This window comes from Macrosteles quadrilineatus, unplaced genomic scaffold (assembly GCF_028750875.1).
Source record: "Macrosteles quadrilineatus isolate MER2022 unplaced genomic scaffold, UCM_ALF_1.0 Scaffold_17__1_contigs__length_3442018, whole genome shotgun sequence".
NCBI classification, from domain to species: Eukaryota; Metazoa; Arthropoda; class Insecta; order Hemiptera; family Cicadellidae; genus Macrosteles; species Macrosteles quadrilineatus.
In genome coordinates, this window is record NW_026542610.1 from 826,261 (window position 1) to 846,659 (window position 20,399).

At 31.7% G+C, this 20,399-nt stretch overlaps 1 protein-coding gene across 1 annotated transcript in view; it reads right to left on the minus strand.

The window, feature by feature from the left end:
* Positions 1–16,084, minus strand: part of LOC129005186 (lachesin-like) — a 56,249-nt gene extending 40,165 nt beyond the window's left edge. Inside the window, exon 1 of the mRNA XM_054434017.1 lies at positions 15,991–16,084. The gene's annotated coding sequence lies outside the window, so the exon portion shown is untranslated. The remainder of the gene's footprint in view (positions 1–15,990) is intronic.
* Between the last annotated feature and the right edge of the window lie 4,315 nt (positions 16,085–20,399).

The window sequence follows — 20,399 nt, forward strand, 5'->3', positions numbered from 1 at the left end:
ATGTCACTTGAAGGTGGTTTACATTTAAGACTATGCTGCCCCCAAAATCTCCCTTTTTTGGGGAACACTCAAAGATTTTAAAATAAAAAATGAAACTTCCTGCTAAAATTGCACCACCTCCAAAAGGATTTCTCTGTACATTTACTTGGACCATCATTAGATGGGGGTCATGACCTTTTATTCACCCTGCATAGTAAGTTGTGCGGCGGCTACCGGTTATAACACTCTGTAATAAAATTATAAGACCATAAGTAGCATGATCAAATTAAATAGTGAAATTTTTGTATGGTTTTTGTACAGTTTATTTACTAGGCCATTGGTATTTAGGTGGGAAAATAGACACTCTTCAGAGATTTGCTGACCTTTGCTTAATATAAAGTTATTGTAACTGCAAAAAATTGTATCCCCAATTATTCGTACGCCGTTTTAGCAATTTGTGGGAACAAATTACCATCGCATGACAAATGCAAGAGGAGATCGGCTGCAGTTTTGTGTAGAACTAGAATTCTAAGCTGTAGACAGAAAGTCTAAAACAAAGTTTCATCCGTAAGAATGGAAAACTTCCCTCTGATGTCGCGTTGAAAAGAGTCAACCTCGCAGTAAAACGGGTTCTCCACGGGGTCATTGCGAAACGTGCCTTAGACAAATCTTACTTTTGCGTTTACTCGCCAGGATTTTATGACTACCTTAGGTTTTCTTTTATTACTTACAATGTTTGTAGGGTTTCTGCTATGCTAACTATTCTTGATCATTTTAAATGTGCTACCGTATTTCATGTTGTTACGTAGTCCCCTTATACATAGTATATGGAGAAAAAATGGTTCCGGTTAAAATTTTTTAGTTCGAGTGTAAATATCCTTGTTGGACCCCCCTGAAAAATGGTTGTTAAATTGATTTGTATGTGGGTACATGGAATCTCTAGTATTTTTTTTTTAATTTTTCTAAACTTGTATTCTTTAATAGGAAATGTCCTATAAATATCCATAAGATAGTCTCAGATCTTCTTAAAAAGGACCAGAACGATTTTCATTAAATTTTATTGTGTTATATCCCTTGTAATTCATACTAGTAAGTTGAATGAAAAGAAAAAGAATTACAAAATTCCACAAAACTACTCAAAACTACACAAAACTACAAAACATCTACGAATTCGCCATTTCCAATAGGGAAATTCCACATACAATACAATGGAAGGAAGACAATTCAAAGAGAGGAGATTAGATTACGTTAACGATATGTCTGATTGAGTAGAGAGGTACAAACAAACCTGTGACGTCACGAAGACGACGCTCAAGAGTACATACATAACTCGGTCGAGGATGTGCACTGAATACGTCACCTGCCTCACGAAAGAACATTGATTTTCATTGCTAATATTGTGGTGGAAATATTCAGTGTTTCATAATATTGATTTTCATAATTTGTTTTGTGCATGAGCTTTGCTAATATTTTGGTAGGATTATTCGAAGTTTTTGATCGATTTGAATTAAGAATGTTGTAAATGCAAGCATAGCGATGTTCATTAAAAACTTCAAGAGAAATTATAAAAAGTTATTTCTAGATATTAAAAATCTATCGATTGGTCAATCAAAGTGTCTATTAAATATTTTCTTCAATACACATAGATAGTATGAACAATCACGAAACAAAAATAGAAATACTATTCCGTGCAAAATTCAGTAGGAAAAATCCAATCATTGAGGATATTATAAAATATAATGCTAGGGTAGTAGTAAGATTTTTGTTCTGGGTAAGGTAGTCTTTGTGTCTGGTGACATAATTTTAACCGTCCGAATTAACTGAACGTTTTGAAATGGTTTGTTTTATAAATATTTGCAAATTAGCTAGGAAATATAAGAATGCTGTTAAATTTGAATGCACTAGCTGACCACTGTGAAGCATTCGCACTGAATCCTCCTCTAATCCCTTTTATTGAGGTATACAACATAGTTAATTCTGCGTAGTAAGTAGCATCGTTGATTAAAGTATAGGTTCTTACTCCAGGAATAGATGCGAGTTTGTATTTTCGATAACTAACCTTTACAAAATATAACGTTAACACATTTTTAGGGCTTATTTTAACAATATTTTTTTTTTTAATTAATTATATGGCCATATAAGATTTTTGTTTTGATGGCTTTTTTACACAGACATAGTTTTCACTGAAAAGGTGCATCCTTGAAAATGCCACACAAACTGAATGTGTAAAAACATAGTCTGGCACATGCAAGCCTTCCTTCGTTAGCGTCTGTATTGCGCCTTATTTAAAGTCATGGCAAAGCAAACGTTAGGAAATTTCTTCTTAGTCAGTTTGGAAGGATTACGGACCATTGCGTGGTATAACAGTTTGACCGGAGTCAGCCAATTTCGTTTTGATAGTGTAGGTGCCCAAGTGAGCTACAGCCAATCTTGGACCATGCTTAGGTTTCTCACCAACATGAGAATAGATTTCTTTTCTCAAATATTAATTTGTTTTGATTAATTTAATTCTCATGTTTCAGCTGATCGAATAACGTAAATAAACATTTTAAGTTTAAATTACTTGCAGAATGTATAATTATATATATACTAGTGGCTTTTAGGGGCAATAGCCCTATATTCTAGTAGTTATTTTGTACAAATTATTAGTTTCATGGGTTACACTACCTTGAATTATCATTTAACATATTTGTATATTATGATATGTATAATAGTTATTGCATACCTGCATAATGCATTTTGATGTCTGCTCTGTTTGAAATTAAAATTCCAAAGGACATTGCGGTGTGTTTATAATATAATTTTTCTAATCATAATACAACTAAGGAACATTGATTAGTTAATAAAAACATTCAATATGCCACCATTTGTTTTCTACGAGGGTTAGGGAGCTGAAATCTTCCCAAAATATTTTTTAAACATACTTAATAAATTATGTAAAGTTTCAAAAACATCGGTCCATAAATGGACAAGAAATATAAAGTCAAACTTGTAAACCTCTTCGTGGGACACCCTATATATATATATCGTTTATTCTAAAAACTACTGAACAACGAGTGATTTGTATACGTACTTAGCGTAGTGGGTAAAAACAGCTTTAAAATTACTCCTCATTTATGCAAATTGGTTAAGAAGAAAGTTATAGCTTACCGACAAACAAAAAACACTTTTATAATATACATAGATTTTCACGAAAATCTGCAGACTTAAGGGGGTACATCATCCTAATAATCACCCTAATTGCTTTGTTTAACAACTTTAGTCAACGTTTAGTTTTACAAAAAATATATTTTTTTATAAGGACTTTTCTTTTATAAATGTAACTACAAAATCACAGCTTTAAAAATTACGTTTTAGGTGAATGGAATAAGACGTGTTAAAGTACTGACATTCTTTTACGATTACTAACAATTTAGGTGAGAAAAAGTAATCTAGGATTTTTTTAGTTTGCGATTAAGAGGAGATTAAGAGTTAAATAGTAAGATTAGTTGACGAGTTAAATTGTGAATGAGAATACAGTTTTTAGTATAACCCCACGCTATGAGATTCTGCATTCTTATTTTACAACTCTACTGATCAACAATGCAAGCTTCTTTTACAATGTTATTTCCCAGAGCTACTCAGCATCAAAATGTGAACTACGACTTTTGCATCTGCACAGAGAGACAGGCAAGTCACATTAGTCCGGAGTCGTGGGTTTATACGAGTTTGTCACATCGTAAAAAGGGGAAAAGGGGGGAAGATTATCCCGGGGGATCTCACCCCACCTTTAATTCTTTAGCCTTGGTGCAATGTCTCACTCATCGATACGAAAAAGGATTTTACCTGCCACTGCATGGAAATGATCCCATTGCCACACCTGTAGTACGCAAAATATCTCATTTCCGCTGGTTTAATATAAGGCGAGCGGGGATAGTCTATCGCTCGCTAATCAGCTGATTTCATTGTTGTAGTTCAATTAAATTCAACACTTACATCCGGTAATCATTTAACATAACATAAACGACCTTTTATATGTTACTAAAATGTTAATCTGTGTGTTATGATAAGTTTATTATGGTGGCAGGAAAAACTTGTGTATATTACGAGCACAGTCAATGCCGATCTCAAAATGTTTGGTCATCTACAGTTTTTAAACGGCAATGACGTACTTTGCGCTCTTAATACACAAAATGGCTATTTCAAGTTATATAAAAACGGAAGATCAAGAGTAGGAAGAACCATTAAAACTACATAGAACATTTTATTGTAATTCTATTCAGAAATTGAACAGAAAAGAGGTTAACGATGTTTCAACAAATGCGTTTGGATAATATTTTAAACGCATTACTTTAACTTCTTATTCTATTAGTTACCTCCAAGTCCCTAACATGTAAAAAAACAAACATATATGTAACATGGTTAGATTCAAGCAATAGATATATACAATAGATAGGCAACAAAAAATAAATATTCGTCAATGCATATAACGGGTTTTATGGATACTAAAAGCTTGACTCAGGGGTGCTTAATTGATTTGACAAATAATGGAAAAACTATTATTTCATTTTTTTATGTTGTACAGTATTAATTTTTAATGTGGTTTAATCTACCTGTAAACATTATACAATGACTTTTTAAATACACTTAGTCTTTAATCATTACGTTGGTCTAATTAAACCAATAGGCCAATAGGTATGTTATATTAACTAACACAAATCTTCGGACCAACATACTCAACACTTTTAGGACTTGACTTCCTCAGGTCCCTACTCTTAAAGGTTTAAGGGATATCAAACCCACCATCATAATCCTAAGGATATTCAACCGGATATCAGTGGATCGGAGAACCAGTTTCACTCTAGAAGTGTTAATGTGGAGAATACCAGATAAATATCGTATATCGGACACCTGATATCGCCCACCCGTGAGGCCGGTGGCATTGCTGTGGTCACTGGTGTGGTCACATAGACACTCGAGGTGTGTAACCAGTGTCTGTATATGGCACAAGTGACTGGTAGGGCTCTACATTTACTTAAGGTCAAATTAAAGTTTTAAAATTGGTTACATGCTAGTTTTTATCTTGGGCTGATGTTCGGACATATACAGGGTGGCTGAAAAGTAACTTGCACCCCCCCTTAACTTTTCATCCATTTGAGATATTTGAAATCGGTTTGCGGCAACCTTATTAGATATGAGAGGCCACAATATTTATGGTCAATTTTGAAAATTTTGCCCTTATGGGTAGCGGGGGTAGGGGGTAGCTCAAAATTTTCAAATGACAAGTATAGTCAAGTTTGGTATCATTTTACAGGTCTTGACGAAACATACAAATTGACATAAAGAAAACCAAAATCGGCTCACTAATAACAAAATGGCACCCTAAAACGTTTCAAATCCAAATAACCATGAGGGTGACAAAAAAAGTAACTTTCACCCTCTTTAACTTTTTAGGTCTGCGGCAACTTGTTTGAAAATGAAGGGCTACAATAATTATGGTCAGTTTTGAAAATTTGGCCCTTAGGGGTAGTGGGGGTAGGGGGTAGCTCAACATTTACAAATAGCAAGTATAGTCGAGTTTGGTATCATTTTGTAGGTCTTGACGAAACATAACAATTAACATAAATAAAATAGAAATTGGACCAATATTAACAAAATGGCAGCTAAAAATGATTGAGACGATGGTTATTTAAAGTAGTTTTGAAAATAGCGGTTAGGCTACGTAGGCAGGTGTAATTATTGACTATATTATATGGCGTAGAGTCAACAGTGTCACTAAATGATGGACTTACATGGTACTAACTGGTAAGCAAAATATTCTCCATAAGAATAATATGGAAATCTAAAAGTACTATTTTGTGGATTTTCTCCGTCACCAGTCCACACAAAAAACCTTCTAAATACTAAATTATTTGTTTTTAAGGTAAAAAAAATGGTTTAAAGAGAAATCAGGATTTTTTGTTAATAAGAAAAAAATGGAAAAAACATATTTTCAACACGAAATAGTTATTTGAACAACTAGTGAGCAATGTGAGCACTATGCACTCGAGTTGCACATTATATTTTTCCTACAGTTACCATAAAACAAATAAATTGGTAAAGAAACGTAGGCTAACAAAATTTTTACACAGAAGTGAACTTTTAATATGACATTTAATGATACAACAGTACAATAGCTGACCATCTGATTTACAGCCAGTGCTGCCAACGTATTTCGCGCGCATACGACCTTGTCTGCATGTTACGCGCTCACTATTTCGTGCCTTCACGTTGCAAATCTGGAGTGTGACAAAGTAATTAGAGTGAGACAATGTTAACATCGCCTCACTGATGAGTGAATTGGCCACTTTGCTTTCTCAAATCAGTGAGAGAACATGTACATTGTTAGGTAACTGTAGGAAAAATCCCTTTTCCATAATTATGCTGGTTCGCGAACTTACGTTTACACGTGGGTGCCAAATTTCATTTAAATCAGATCATTTTTTCCCGAGCTGTAATAATGGACGTTTGTATTTTATGTGATTTAATGGACATTTGAACGGATGGTGCTTTTGGCTTATGGATACCTCAAAACGAAGAAGGAATTTGGTCTAGGTCTTACCATGAGACCTACGGTAATACCCTATATTGGTAATTCGCTAAAAGGGCATTTATTTAAACCCTAATTAAGACCTTTGCTTTCTCATAATAAAATTAACCCTTACAGAAATTTTATAGAACTGTAGTATATTTTGAATTTTATAAATTTAAATATTCATGTCCAATTAACTATTATGATAAACTAGAATAATTAAGTGTCTCCAAAAGATAATTTGTATTCCATTTTTATTTTCTAAAAACAAACAATTAGAATGATACTTATATATTTTCCTAGATTGTCATACAAACATCCCTAAGTATTACCAACCTATTATCCTTTCCTCTAGAAGCAACACAAATTACCGCAAGATTTAATAAGTTTGGGCCGCTCTGATGGATGGGAAGGCAGTCTGGTTTTGATGGGTAAATATTAATTTAAAGCGAAACATCCCAAAATTAACCCACGCTGCACGTGGGCTCAAGTGCTGCAAAATGAAGATCCCGATACCGCGGGAAATAAAATTCAAATATATTTAAATTTTAAAGGCCATTAAGCCCCTTCACTGCTGAATGAATTGTAAATCATAGTCTGGGAATGGGTTTGCCCGGTTAAGAGTAGGGTAAATCATTCTCTTTAATTTTTATATAGTAGCGAATTTTCCTTATAGTGAATAAGCGATTTTTTGCATACGACGTTGGTAATAATACCAAAAGAATTAGATTATACGTCGTTTTATCATAATTTGTTTGATATTATTATAAAGTAAAAAATATACAAATTGTAGGTGTCAAAAAAGTTTATTCTTGCTGATGTACATTATGAAACTGTCAATTTACTTCATTGCAGTAACCACTTTAAATATTTTTAATTATACCATACGTAATCTTTGATTATATTATTAAATATTATTATTAATTTATACTGCAAAAATACAATACCAAGCAAAGTATCTTGTACAAGGATAAACTGTTGAAATCCGCAATTGATTAAGATCATCTCTATTAATTTCTATTTAAGTCATTGTTCTTTTCAGAAACGATAACCGTAGTTGTTAAATATTACTAATCTTGATCCCGATAATACGCAATACTCTACAATCTGAGCCTGATTGGCTTTATCATAGTAGCAAAGCAAAACCGAAGACTTCAGCCCAACATATAAAATGTGACGTTTTACATAAAAATTAGTGTGCAGAATACAAACAAATAATAACAGCTGAGGTATTTTTAACATTAGGTAAATGGAAAGTTCCCTTTGGAAAGCAATTACGACCTTATAGGGCAACTTATGAAATAATGGATAATTTTACGCAAGGTCTCTCGTCATAACGAACACTTTAAGTATATGGTTTATGGGGGTGTGACCTGTAGTTTTCTCAAAAGTTCATGGGTACTTTGGGATTTATTCATAGATACAGTATCATAGCAAACAGCTGATTTATTTATCACTTGTCTCACTTGTCATTAGTTTGTATACCATCTCAACAGATTGCAACTCGTTTTTTGGCTTCACATTTTCTAATTGGCTAACACTCTGTTCTCATCTCCAAACTGACCTCCTCATTTACCCACAACTCTTATCACTACAACCTCTGTCTCTGTTTGTCACAACGCCACTCTGTTCCACGCACGCCTCATAAGCCAAAGATTCATGACTCCTCGCAGACCAACTGTCCCCCTCCCCCCCCTAGTGGTGATGGATGGTCGCTGGGTGCTTGGTCCTCACTAATGGGCTTTTGATTTTGTTCTCGCGTGCTTCTCGAGACGTCTCTGCTCTCCAGATTACTTCTGCACGTTGCATCCGGGGAGTGGTTGTGGGATTCAGTTAACGAAAAGTAAATAGAATTTTCTTTTGTCGTGTGAAGAGGTTTTTTTTTGTAAAATTGAAACAAAATATATACTGTAGTAGACAATAAGGATAATTATGTAATTTTGTGTTCGTATTTTGATTGCACAATCCATGGGCTTCGACGCGATACGTTTTAAGAAGTCGTTCAAATATTCAATTATAACTAGGAAACCCGTGCGGCTCAATGAGCCGCCTAGCATGAAACATAACGCCGAGGAAAACCTTATGCTTAAATTCTAGTTACTTTAGTTACATCTTAGAGTTATTTGAAAACTTGTTAGAAACTAATTTTAAATATCTCTAATGGCGTCACCAAGGTTCACCTACATCATTTCTGCTCTCGATTTTAACTGATAACTTCTAATGAATGCTAAACGATCTGCCTCAATTCGAGTTAATATGTTGCAACAAAGTTTTTCCAGCATTGAGGATTATTGAAGAACACTGTTGCCGTACTGATAACCTTTCTTAAGTAATTAAAGTTGGGCCATTTTATTCCTTTGATTTGAGAAATCCCCCGATCAAACTAATTTTCTCCGTAGAGTAACCTGAAAAGTGGGGTGATGTCAACCATTTCATGTACTCCTTTTTTACCCACAAACTCGGGGTTACCAACTGGACAGCCATAACCTGCTTTGAATAGGCTAAAGCAGCAACACCATTGAAAGTTGGTTAACGTAATTTTAACAAAATGTTTTGAAATATCTCGATATGTCAGTGTCTGAAGTAAACATTTCTTGCATGCATTCATTTGATCTGACATTTAGGCAAGTTTACTTTCTCACCGTGACAACACTATGAGCTTCGTATATTTTTTCACTTCCAAAGTAAGTTGCATAGCAGAACTGGCAAATATTATTCATCTCACAAAGTGAATGTGTATCTGGATGGGTATCTGTTAGACCAGGTCTCTCTTTTAGTCTTTTTCTACTCTCCTCATACGCACAAAATATCTTATTATTAATTATGTCCTACTACCGTGTTCAATATTTCTTCTTTGAACTTGAGGCATTTTCTGTTCTTCCAACAAAACTGATTTGAACTGTTTAACTTGGTCTTAACCTACTAAATATTACAAACATCAATATTTACTTCCAAAAAGCTACAGATTCTTATAAACAGCTGTTTTTCGGTTTTAAATTTGTTCTATGTATTTCTTATGGGGAAAACCCGACCTTTGAGTGGGCCTCACGCTCTTAAGGGCAGGAATTTTAGAATTCTAAACCCTTATTGCAAAACTACATATTGAGACGAATCTTTTGACACCTCAAACGTTGAAATTGGTCCACAAATAAGGGAGGAGTTGCGTTAACAAAAAACGGCTTCACGTATTATATATATAGATATAAAAGTAACCATGTTAAATATCATTTCGGTCAGTATTAAAAACCTACCTTAATTAATTAATTTAATTTTAATTTCTAAGGAAATTAAAATTGAAAGAAGTGTATATTTTCCATCAAGTTAACTATCACTGTTATTTTTACAAAACATTTAGACGGCGAGAAATAACAATTTAATGAAAACGGTGAGTAGTTAAACTAACTTTATATAACTCAAAGTGAGTTTAAATTTTACATATCTTTATCGACGTGTTAACTTTTACTTTCTTCTAAAGCTACAAACCAATTTTATACATACATACCGATTACATCCATAATATTTTCTTGGTTATTACAATTATTAATTAATGCATCGCAACTTTATAAAACATAAGTATATAGACTTAAATCATACCTGTAAAAAATACTAAAAAATAAAAGTATTAAAGTACAAAATGTATACATTTTAAAGAAACTTAGTTGCTGTTAATAAAACCATAAAACTCATACTTCGTAGTGTCAAGGACCGAGCCCAACCGAAATGGAATTTCTCAGAAAGTAAACGAGGTTAGAAAGCGAAACTAATAACTCAGGGATCTTGGTTTATCAAAGTTGACATTGGAGTGAATAAACGACAAGAAATAAGTATCTCGACTGAAGAGGCGCTCTTCATCGTCAAATCTTTAAGAAAAATCTCCAACCTCGATATAACTTTGGTTAGTGCAAAATATGTAAGGCTGCTATTATTATGATTCCGTACATAACACAACATAGATAATCGTATACAGCCTACCTTATAAAAAAAATGATAATAATAATAATTAATTGAGTTCTATAATAGTGAGAAGGGGACTGAAAGTTTATTTTCATTGACTACATGCTATCCTATTGACAATGACTACCTTATAAATACATTTCAGAGTTATCAAGTATCTTTGAATAAATAATTTTTAAATGAATACTGTGTGATAAAAAAAACTGTATTGAAGTGCAACGTACAGTAACAATAGTTAACAAAAGGCAAATTCCAAATGCTATTCAAGTGATTTTGACAAAGTCAATTAGAAATATTAAAAAAATAAGAACTATGAAACGCAACTCCAACAATAGTTTAATACAAAATCAACTACTAGGTTAACTATTAATAACAATAGCATAAACATTTTTAAGGGCTAACCCAAAAAGTTTTCGTATGTATTTGAAAATGGTATGTGCAAATATACAAGACTAAACAATCTGATAACTGCATGTGTAAGGACACGTATTACAGCATGCTATTTTATTATAAGGTTTTGCTACACTAGTTAACCCATAGTTCTAGTTTGTGAATAATATTCTTAAATTATACTATCTCTAGATTCATTATCTTATATGCTAACACAGTTTAGTTCTTGATTACCCCCTATGGTCCTACTTACGACTGCTTTGTATGCAGACAGTGTTTCATCACTAGGGAATCAATCTGTTTTATTAATACAAATTAAGTCACAGTGAGATCATTAAGAACTGCAACAATTAACATATTTACTACGTTTCATTTAATCTGTATGTGGGTGTTTCAAATACGGTACGTAGTTGATAATGAAATAGTTTGTAAAATAGGTAATTTATTTCTACAAAAGTTATATTGAAGAACTACTACTGATAAAAAAAAAATACTGAAGTTAAAAACACTAATTCAACAGACAGTATTTGTTATAACTAAATGCCTTGTAAACTCACTTAAAGCTTACTGTTTAGTACTACATAATAAACATTACACATTTTTTCACTAATTTATTAATGGTTCCGAACAACTGTGTACCTACTTTATTTCCTCACTGAAAATTTCAACGTTACTCTAATTCTATTACCTAATACAATACCAAAATAATTTGTTTGGGTAATTTTAGCACACATTCTCGAGAAAGCGGGACGGTTCTCAATATTTTTGTCACGTATAAAGATATCGAAAAGCCATTCAATACAACATCGTGCAAGGCCGATACAGACTGGTGTATGTGTAAGGACCGCAGTGTTAGTAGCTGCAACGTGTCAATGTTATAACTTGCGGTGAAAATAGATAAACATGTATAGGTTCTAAAATATTTTATAGTATAATGAAGTTGCAGGTTTTATAGCTAAAATATATCTTAATAGAGGGGTTGTGTGCAAATTGCAAAACCTGTTTTATAAGCAGAATGTATAATGCAAACCTCACCTTTCAAAGATAATTTCTTAGTTTAAAAATCACTATGTTAAAATAATATATTTGCTTAAGCAGACAAAATACGAATAAAACTACCAAGTGACAATATTTCAAATATGATGATTATAGATCCATACCAAATACTGAGTAATTAAATAAAATGGACCAGGTTACTATAAAGAAATTAACGCCCATCTAAATTCGTTGACGTCAAATTACAATACAACCATTAGAGTTACAAAATAAACATATTGATAACAAACTTAAACTAACGAAACCTAGTTTTGATCGAACAACAAAAAGCTGAGTTATTAAATCTATATAAATAATTTGATAATAATAATATTGATACTAATGTTTTTAATACTAGTTTCCTAGCAATAACTTCTCAGGCGAAAAAACTTAAAGTTTTTAATCTTCCAGATCCCGAAACGTTGTATATAGTTTTTTTACTATCGTGATGGAAAATGTCCGCAATAAACCGTTGAACAACATTACTCACCATCACCAACAATGTACTTCTAGTAAACCTTTATTCGATTTTTTTATTAGATCAACAAGTTTGGTTAGTTAGACTAGGTTATGAGAATTTAATTTAATAATAAAAAAAAAACAAAGAAATTAATTTTATAATTTTTCATTTTTTTATCTCTTATTTCGTCCGTATTGAAAACCCGCAGCTGAAAAAAAATGTGCCACTCTTTTTAGTAAAAAAATCGTCGTAATATCATAATAAAATCTACTTCTTATGAGAATATGTAAATTACATAGTATTTATGGGTCATATTGCCCAGCGTAAAACCAAAGTCAACGAAGCATGTGTAACTTTTCAGGTTTTGCAAGTTTACTGTCCGCTATTTATTTAGTGGTACAAGTCCAACTTGGACCGTTGTCGCGCTCATTGCGGAAACTTTCCACATCAGAGCCGCCGTTTTTGTTGCCTTCTTTATCTTGTCCTATGTGGATTTATTGTTTGGGACAAAACCTTCTAGATAATTTTACTAAAATTATCAAAAAACCTTTTTGCTCCATACATTCTAAACTGATTATGTTATACGTAAAAAAATATGTTTTAGGTTTATTTAAATTTGAGAAATCTCAGGGGGTTTGATTAAGCAAGTTTGGAATTTTAATAATCTCAATTCTGATAATAAATTGAAATGTCTAACGGATGATCACTAGAACTTTTAGTATGTTTAAAAACAAATACAAAAGAGGTTGTAATATTTTTATAACCTTAAAGAAAATACAAAGGAAACACAATTAAGAAATTGAAATAAAACAGACTTCTGTTATGTAATACAACTTACAGTAGAAATATACATATTTCTTAGTACAAGGATGAAACTAAGAGCTTAAATTTGAATTAATAAAAATAGTAATCGTGCATGCTGTTAGAGAAAGGATAAATGAAATACATAAAACAGTGAATTTAAACCATGGGAATTTGTATTAAAGCCATAGAAAGAGAGAGGGGGGGGGGTGCTCTGGACTTGCGGGAAGGACCCTAAAACTTTAACAGGAATCCTTACCCATTATCGCTTGCTTCAATGACCGATCAAGGATGCAAAGGATCAAACGGGGAAAACACTTTTTTCCACCAATTTAGACAAATATTGCTCGCATCTTAAGGTTCATACATAATCGATATGTTAAGTTCAAAACAAGTAACAAGGCTTGTACCATAGGTTATTTGCATGGCCCTATTGGATATAACGATAAATAAAATCACCAACATAAATCGTAGGTTGGCCTAATGTATAAAGCACTTTGTTTAAATCACTTTTGGATGTTTTGTGTTTGTTGGGTACAGTATGAACAATCAAAGGCATTGCTGAATAGTAACATAGATAAAAGGAGTATAGTTATAAGAATAATTTATTTGTGTCATATTGTTTGTTATTTTTTTATTCTTTTTTGTAGGTCAATTAGACTTGTTTATGTTACCAGATCAAATCAAATCAAACCAAATTAAATCATTTATTAAGCCAGAATTAACAAAAAACAGATAATACAGTATCGTTAAAAAATATATTAAGAGACTGAAAGCCCGAGTGGTCAAGTCCAGACAGAACTATAAAAATGTATCTGTGTAATGTAGAATAAATGTGAAAAAATCTCGCAAAAGTCAAATTAGACTAAAATTTTATAAAAATTCATCCAGTTTTTTTTTTTTTTTTTTTTTTTTTTTACCGTGTCTACAAAGTCCCGTTTCTTACTCATATACTATGTATAATTTGTCATCTAGATAATTTATTTATTAAATCAGGTTTTAAAATGTCAACATTAGCTAATAAGGTATCAAATCTTATATCAAATTTTAAGGCATTTTTGGGATTACAAATGTGCTCCAAGTGGATCCAACATGAGCTGTAAGCTGAGAACAGGCTTGATGTATGGTCCAAGTCATCTGTTGGTGATATGATCCTGTGTTATTGATCATCCTACATGCCGCACTAACTATTAATTATGGGAATTAAAATTGGAAATACCACGTTAAGCAATTCCGTGTTTGGTGGATCTGGGTTAGTGGTGGTTTATTGATAGGTCAATGCTATGTTTATGTTCTTTTAGGTACAACGTTTTTTGTAGTAAAACTCTCATTTTATATTATGTTTAGAGGATGAATTTGTTCTTCCCTCATTCTTTATATTACATATAAAGCTGCGTGTTTTTGCAAAGTAAAGGAGTATGGACAGTAGAAGCATGCAATTTGTAATTAATTATTGATTACCTAACGCAATACATGTGTTATTATAAAATACAAAATAATAAATCGTTGGTTGCTCAGATTACGTAATTATCACAGAATTTACTAGGAAATGTATTCTTGAAAACTCGCTGTTTGCTATTTCTCCTCGGATCCTGTAATTTCTATACTGTACGTTCAAAGAAAATGAATTAGTACACATTTCTGTGATTATTATAAATTACAAAACCGTTGATAAAAGTTAAATCTTTGCTAGGATTTATTATAACTTCAAACGCTTTATTGATTATTACTTTATAATCACAATGAATAGATTTCTCAATTCAATTTTAAATTAAAATATTTGTGCTTTCCACATATAAAAACCTAATTATGTAATCGTAAAGTTTAAATTCGTAACCCTTCTGTTCCATTCATTTTTTTACAACCAATCGTTACAAACGTGATTAAAAATTTAAATTAACAAGATATACGCATTAAAGTTAGGTAGCTCTCAGTAATCGTGGTAGCTCTATAAATTCAAATCATTTTATTTAATTTTTAATTAACTGTTGTATATATTATTTGATAGATGAATCACCTTTAAGCAAAGTTACCTAGGCCTACTACTTGTATGTTAACGAAAGTAACATAACCATAAAAACGCCGAAAATAAAGTAAAAGACAAATAAGATACCCATATTCAACGTACCTATACAGTATGATTGCTTAAAATTATAATAATGTTTGTCAAAACCATATAATATTTTTCATAAAATTTTCAGTAGATTTAAATTTAAATAGAAATAGTACATCAATGTTAAAGCTTCGTTTTTAAGCTGTTTAAAGTTTAACTGTGTTAAGTGCGTTACAAAAAAAAACTAAAGTACGAACTAACCTAAGTACGAAATAAAAATACTAACAGACATAAATGGAACTGTCTGCCTGTCTTCACCACGTACTTTCACTATTATCTTTCCACTTGTTAAAATTATAAGCTCTTAAACGTGGGGAAGACAGGAATTAAGTATTATTTTTATTCGTTAGTTTTATTTTTTATTTTTACAATATTATTATACTGTACGAAATTTTGCAACGCTCTTAAACAATGTAAATCTTTAACCTCTTTGTACTTAACAATTACATTGACAAAAGAAGCATAGATAGTTGTATATATAAAACAATTGTGCATCTTATCCTAAAAATGTAGTTAGTCTACAAGCTTTTGCTGGTAAATGTTTAAAGGGAATTTCTTCATTGTAAGTGTTTGTACAATTTAATTTACGAAATATAAAATATCCAACACTCGAAAAATATATCACACAATATTCCTACTATTGACAATTATTGTGTTTTATTTCAATAACTCTACGTTACAGTCTGATAGTCAACTTTGTAGTTTTACCTGTTTGTAAGCTCGTAGAGAGACTCAGCGACGCGTAGATGCTCCCCTCCTGACAGCACGGTGAATACTGAGCTGTTGACGCGCGCGTCAGCCTCACACCTTACAATCAACACCACACACTGGTGTGAAACAAGTCTATAACGTTCGAAATGCCAAGTAAATGCTTATTGTAATTAGTTTAACATCAAATAGTAGTATAGAGCGTAAATAAAAAATAGAATCTCACACCTCGGAGTTTAACAGATTTAAATTGAATTGAAGATGGTCGTTGAATTGTCAAACAACTGAACTGGGAAAATTATGGGGATTTTTTTTGTATACTGGGAAAATTAGCGTAAAAATATTGAATGGTATTATTTCAAAAAACTACATCTATATTTTGGGAAATGAATGCGTTGTGTTTCTTTAACCAAGAATATTTAAATATATGTCGTAATAAATTTTTGCTATTTGTGTTTATTTAGAAGCCTAGTATTTGATGGTGTCATATGTTTATACCAAACTATTTTTAAATAAATTACCTTATCCATAACATATTCTTTCTTGCAGTTAAAACTTACTATAACCAATTTCAGGCTAAGAGTAGCAATTGTTTCTTGTCCAACAAAGTACAAACTAATAAAATCAATTATAATTTTTTTAAGTTCTGCTAAAACCACAACTGTTTTTATTTAAGAAGTTTTAAGAAGTTTAGAAGAAGTTTAGTTAAGAAGTTTATTTGTCAAGAAAAAACTATGTTTACATCTGTAAAAAAATCCTGCCACTAATCAAATAAGCTTATTTTAAAAGGATAACTAAGCATTACCATAGCTGCTTTAAACCACATACATTCTAAAGCACATAGTTTGCTATTTCACAAACACACCCCATTATTAACCATCATCAGCCTCCAAATCATGCTAAACTGATTCGGAACAGGTAACAATAGCATTGTCAATATTCATTGCTAACATCTCTACATATTGCAAATATATCGCGCTGTGCGCTGTAACGAAGTGACGGTGTGTCTGGTCGATTGTTGTTACATATGATAATTAAGTTGCCCAGTTGCAACATTACCTATTAATGAATCGTTACGCTCCAAGTGACAAAGTTGATTGTAAAGTAATTACAATCATACACAATCATATTACGAAGCGGATATTATTTTATAATGCCGATTTTTATGAAGAGTTACTTTTGAAAACTGGAATAGATTTTTTTTATTGTTTCATCATTTTCTTGTTAAACCTGTTTAATATTTCAAAAGAAAATCGAAATCATAAACAACATTTAATAAATAAATAACGATTGTTTATTGTGTTCAAAATTTCTATCCGTCGTGACTGCACTCTGGTAAACACGTTTGTTGTAAAAGTTACGATTTACAAAATTGCTTAAAGTGCACTTTTATTTAAAAAAGGAAAATCTATCGATATGTTTATTTTTCTTAAAAATTAAAAAGTGGCTTAGGGATGAAAATCGATTATTAATATATTAAAAAAGGTTTACCGAAAACATTTAAGATATTGCTGATATATGTTACTGACGGTAAAATATGATCTCATGTAAGACGGAAATTTATTAAATTTAGAATAAAAATATTAGTTTATCATTTTAAAACCTGTATAATATGCTGTGCCATATGTTAATTATTATTAAATAAAGTAATACGATTAAACTATAATATTCCCTGATTAATTAAATCAAAATAAGTCCAATACTAATTATGTTATTATACTTTGCTTTTCAATAATGCAAAAGAGACTAGGCAATTCCAATTTTGAAAAATAATAGACTTAATGATAAAATATCAATGGTTATTCTAAAAGGTGAACTTTCCAAGTGTGTGAGTGTTTTAATAGAAGAATTCATCATTCTTACAGCTAAGTATAATATATACTCAACTATTAGCCATAATGTGTAGTTGGTAAGTAAAATTGTAAATAGATATTGATATTACTTTTGCTTTTGCTTGAACACTAGCTTCAACTTGTCTTGATTGCAAGAAATTAAAATAGCATTTTTTATTTAAGTTGTTTTCTTTTATCGTATATGCATTTCCAAACTTTTGATTCACTTTAGGTTATAAATCTATCACTGTTTTATAACTTTATAAACTTTAGTTATTTTCTAATATTATTCTCCTCCTTCTGTATCTATAACAGATAGTTTTTTAATTGCTGGTTCGAATAACCTTATGTTATTACATCGAAATATTTATAGACGGTAAGTAATGAAGTTTTTTTTTTATAGAAAACGATGATTGTATTCCAAATCATCCATTTTGTATTTTGCTAGTGTCATTTTTTCGTCATTGTACGTTGTATATTTAGTGTTTTTTTTTTTCAATTTAAATAGCCTAAAACTTGTTAACTTATGACTCAAAACGTCCAGATAAGGGGTAGGTAAAAACTATTTTGGACGTATGTCATCTGGGGTTTGGAAATGGCAATTACATACATCACAATATACAAAACTAACCAAATCAAATTAATATCTCAAGTTGGAATTCACCTTATTTTATAACCGTTTAACACCTAAGATTACGTATTCAGAAGCTGTAACTGACGCACGTCTGACGTACGGAGGTGCCGCGGCGTTACTGCCGTCCCCGGGGGTGGCGAGGTGCCGCCTCCAACACAGCTAGGTGCCGCCCCCAGACAGCCCGGCCCGCCCAGGCCGCCCAACGTCGATATACTTATCACTAATTAACACATCGACAATGAACCTTCAGAACCGGTGATTTAATAAAGCATAGGTGACTGAATAGGTATTTAATAAAGAGGACAATACTGTACGATCTTCTTTTAGAAGTTTTTGTTTGTATGGTTTTCATGTTCTATTTGTAACTGTGAGTAGGTTCTTTTACGTAGAAGGCTATAAAGGTCATGATTACAAAATATGTCACATTAGAAAATATTAGGCTGGTACTAAAATGTAACAAAGGCCTGTGTAAGATTACCGTATTAAAGGTAATAAATTGAGTTTGCAATGTAATTTGAAAATAAAAATAAAAACATATTATTTAAGCCATCTTGCTGTTTCAACACTACTCAATACCACTTTAGAGACACAAAATAGTCTTATAGCAAATAGCTTTCAGACTGATAGTTGATGCACTAAAGTAAATGAAATTATTTATTGAAAATATTTTCATCTAGAAATCAGCGTCTCTTCCTGACTTGAATTCGTGATATTTCAATTAATTTAAAACTGTCCACTGCTCTGAGTTAAGATCGTTGAAATTTATCTATTTTTGCGTGATAGTCATTGACATCACTGTCTTCAAATTTTTAATCAAATCCTGAACATTTCTTTGTAGTTTGTTTTTACAATATAATATGAAAACATGCATACAACTGTGAACACGTTTAAAATATAAAGCATCACAAAAATTTCTTTAGTCGAAGTTCAAAAAAAGGAGAATTTTCTGAATTATTGTCAATGGCTAAGGGCAATTGACAAGGGCGAAAATGATTATTTCTAATCATATCCCTTGTCCTATTATTTTCATTGAGTGCGCGATCTCTTCCAGTTTTCTTAGAAAAAATAGCAAATACAAATAAAACATACTATGAAAACTCAAAATCTAACGTCTTTTTCTTCTTAACATTTTAAATAAATAACTATAGTTTACAAAAATTCACTAAATAACATTACAATATTTTCACTAAAACATCAAGAGCTCTAAGATAACACAATTTTTGTATGGATGTAAACAACAGTTATTTCAGAAATCAGAAAATCTTTATTGTTTCATATTTATTTGTGTATCTAGTAGGCAGTTTACACTCAACATTATATTTGTAAATAATTAGTCTGTCATAGTACAGCACGATTTTAGGTTAGTTTAAATCCAAACATTGAACGAAATGGAAAACGCTGCACCAGCTGATCGTAGTCATAATATCTTTAAGTGTCGCCAACTTATTTTCAAGCGTACACGGATTATGTACATAATATAACAAAAACACTCTGTTTTGTGTTGTTTGGTTGGAATACTGGTGTGCTCCAAAGTGAAAAAAACTGTGCGCCAAAGTAAAAACTATGTGCCAAAGTAATGCTTTCTGTACTATAATATGTGCAAGGAAGCCTAGTTTGTTGGGCGACTGCAGGATTTTTTTTCATGGCCATCTGTTTTGATGTAAACAAAAAATGTTAACTTGAAAAAGTTCAGATGATGGACAACAGAATTCAGCACAAACTTTGAAATTTTAAAAGCCTATAGGACGAAGGGCTTTCACGGGAAATCATCCAAACCAGCAAAAGGCACACCAAGAGGATAAGAGCTTTAAATTGTTACCAATATGCCTATAAGAATATATATTTAAGGGTCGATTTGCTGCACACAAAAATTAAACAAGTTCTCGTAATAATATTGATATTTTAAGTCATTCCCCTAAGATGTACTCTTCAAGGAAAGATAA